At 43.5% G+C, this 3,227-nt stretch overlaps 1 long non-coding RNA gene across 1 annotated transcript; it reads right to left on the bottom strand.

Moving 5' to 3' along the window:
• Nucleotides 1–242: 242 nt before the first annotated feature.
• Nucleotides 243–1,442, bottom strand: LOC139083373 (uncharacterized). The gene is made up of 2 exons (XR_011540037.1): nucleotides 1,352–1,442; nucleotides 243–1,254 (listed from the first exon to the last, which is right to left on the bottom strand). It is a non-coding gene; the product is annotated as an uncharacterized lncRNA (long non-coding RNA).
• Between the last annotated feature and the right edge of the window lie 1,785 nt (nucleotides 1,443–3,227).

Genomic DNA, 3,227 nt, shown 5'->3' with positions numbered 1-3,227 from the left:
CAGAGAAACTCCTGTCTCTGGGGACTAAAAAAGCATGTACAAGAATGTTTCTAGCAGCTTTTGTAGTAGCCAAGATGAGAACAAACTAAATGTCTAACTAACTAAACCATAGGAAACTGTATACATAAAAGGAGAGCAAATTCACACAGTGGAATATTATACAGTTGTGAAGATGAGTGGCCCAATGCTGCCCACCAACACACAGCATTGAAAACGAATTTCTCAGAACTTCAGAGTCAGTACTATGAGAAGATATTGCTTTTATCAAGCTAAAATCCAAACAGAGCTAAACAGTATATTGTTTAGAAATACACATCTGGTAAAACTACTTTTTAAAAAAAACAAGAGAAGGATAAGCACAAACATAGGAATGCGGCTCCCTGGGGCAGAGGCAGTGCAATGGGGTTGGCGGACACATGGGGGTTTCACCTAATGGTCATGGCGTTCTCTGAAGTGGGGTGGTGGGATCAGAGGCACTCATTTCATGATTATGCTTCAGAACTCTGATACACATCGTATCTGTGTATATACTGTCAAGCAGTATTGCATCCTCTAAACAGCCACGCCCTCCATGCACCCAGCTCCTGATGCATAATGGCACTTCTCATAAGTATTAATGAAATCAGAAAAAAAGTTGAATGCTGAGAAAAGCTTCTGAAGGAGGGAAACCTATGCATCAGTGTTTTCCTTTACCTGGCTGCACATGCACGATGGAGTAGGTGGGGCACAGTAACTCTCAGGGCTGGGAAGGAGGTCCCCACCCTTCAGGGGAGACTTCTCCCTGACCCCTGTTTCTGGTCCTCTGCCTTACACTGCTGTGACCATTTCCCTGAGCCCAGAGTTTCTTGGCTTCCATTTTTTCCAGAATGATCCCTCAGGCTCTGCAGGAGTTGGAGGGCGGCAGTTCTGGATGGAGTTGGATGGGGTCCAGGGTCCACAGCTGCTCCGTTTCAGGGTCAGAGCGGACAACTGCTGCTACACTTCCGCCTGCCCGTCCCCAACTCGGGTGCCTGCACTTCTGTCCAGGGTCCCTGGGCTCTGCTGGGCCAGCTTGCTCCCCTCCATCCAAGTTTCCGGCTTCCAAGAGGGGGCACTAGTGCTCTCTTCTCTGCTGTTGCTCCTTCTACTTCTCTTCGTCTTTTCATTTGACCTTAAAAATTCCTTTTCTGCCATTTTCGTGGCATTTTGAGAAGTCAGTCCTCCAGATTCAACCCACCAATCCCACAAGCTCAGAGTAACTTGTTTTATCGGAATCTGCTCTTTCCAAGTGGAGAAGAGAAAAAAGTTCCAGTTATTGTTGCAAAATAACCAAGAACCGTTCTATAGATAACAGAAATAAAATGACCCTTACTTGAGCCAAGCTGAGGACTATCGTCCGAGAAGGCTGTCTCCACAGAGGAAGAAAGGGTTCTGGAGAAGCGTGGTTTTCAGGAGTCTTACACCTTTGTAGAACAAAGAAAACACATTAAACACGCCCCGGATACATAGTCATCAAAGTTTCAAGGACGTATTCAGTTGCAAATTAGCAGGTCAACATGACCCTGATCTCCAAGAAAGGGAACTTACCTTCAGGACTGCTACACAGGTGTTAGTGGGTTGTGGGAAGGGAAGTAAGTAGCTTATCTTCAAAGAGTGCATTCTTTTACTTGAGATAACGTTTAAGGCATTCTTTATTAATGGTTGAAGCAGATGTACAATGTATGCTTGACAGGCCGTAAGTCAGACTTCTTTAGTTCAAGCCAAATTAGTTATGAACGAGAATAGTTACCCCATACACCTCGATACGTGAAAACCTCTGTCACAGTTACCTGGGCAGTTACCTGGATCATCCAGGAGATGGAGCTCTGTCTGCTGAGGTTTAGGAGGGAATAAACCAGAAGGCCTCTTGGCAGCATTGCCGGTCCTAGTCAGGCAGGCACAGCCCCTCCCTGTGTCATTCTGGGAAGACCGCTGGATTCTCAGGAAGCATTTCTGCAATAGTGTGGTTTTGAACATCACCACCAACTACTACTACTTCTTTTTCTTCTTCTTTTTTTGCAGCTTTGAACTTTAACACATTAATGATCAGTGTTACATTTGGTTTCCTAGTCATGAGGCAGATACAACAGACTCATCAAAGGGAATCCTTTTTGTACTTTATGTACCAGTTTCTCTCTTTCAGGGTAGAATGGATTCATTGAATCTGTCTTAAAAGATTAAATTATTTTATTCCTTTACATTGCAAGGGGTGACACCTGGCTTCTCATGACAATGGCACCCAGTCAAGTGGAACCTGTGGCTTGTGCCTGCCACCTCCTCAGGTACCGCGCATATGACTGAACCTTGTAGGGCTATAGACAAACGCAGAGCTCGAGTTAATTTAGAAAATATCATGCATAACCTGCCCATTCTTTTCCTAACCCCAAACAGGCAAGGCTGACGCAAGCCACGAGCATGTTATGTCAGCTGTCAGAGTAATGGAAACAATAGCCGAAAGGTGCTAGTAATGAGGATTATTGGAGACAAAGCGACTAAGCAGGGCATCTGAATAGGTTTGCGTATTTTTACAAGCTTGTATTTTAAAATTGAACATCATTCAAACGAATTGTTTAAAATGATTGTTTTTGTAATATGTTATGAATATACTGGAAAGTCAAAATAGAAATTGCCCATTGAGAGGGTAATTGTCAATCCGATGGACAAGGTTATAAAAAGCATACCTGTCATATCCTTTTTAGGTTCTATGTCTATGCTAATGCTATTTTCCCAGTGACTGACTTTAATCAAATTCTGCCATCTCCTTCTGACCTTGGCGTACCCGTCTTCATAACTGAGTTGGAGAGAGGAGCGTCTAATTAAGATCACATTCATACTTGAAATCTCTCTCCCCAGTGGGAAAAGATAATATTGTCACTCAGCGTTTGGGGTGGATAATAATATTAAATGCTTTTCCCTACAGGCAACATAGTTGAACCAGGGCCCTGTCTGAATTTGTGGAGACTTTAGCGTCTTTAAAGGGAGATGGTCAGGTATGTTGCCAGGAGTCAGTGACAGAGTTGCCTGAGTTTTTCAGTACCCTTTCTACTCTCTTCAGAGCACAGTTTAGATAGCCAGCCATGCTGCCCGAAGTAAACTTGAGATATCACGTTTATTGAGGAGTAATTTACATCCAGTAAAATTCACTCTTTTTTGACGTTCATTTCCGTGCATTCTGACAAATGTATACAGTTGCACAATGATCACCTCAT

This window comes from Equus przewalskii, chromosome 1, assembly GCF_037783145.1.
Source record: "Equus przewalskii isolate Varuska chromosome 1, EquPr2, whole genome shotgun sequence".
In the NCBI taxonomy this organism is placed as follows: Eukaryota; Metazoa; Chordata; class Mammalia; order Perissodactyla; family Equidae; genus Equus; species Equus przewalskii.
Note: the sequence above shows the minus strand (reverse complement) of the source record. Positions and strands in the feature narration are given on the sequence as shown.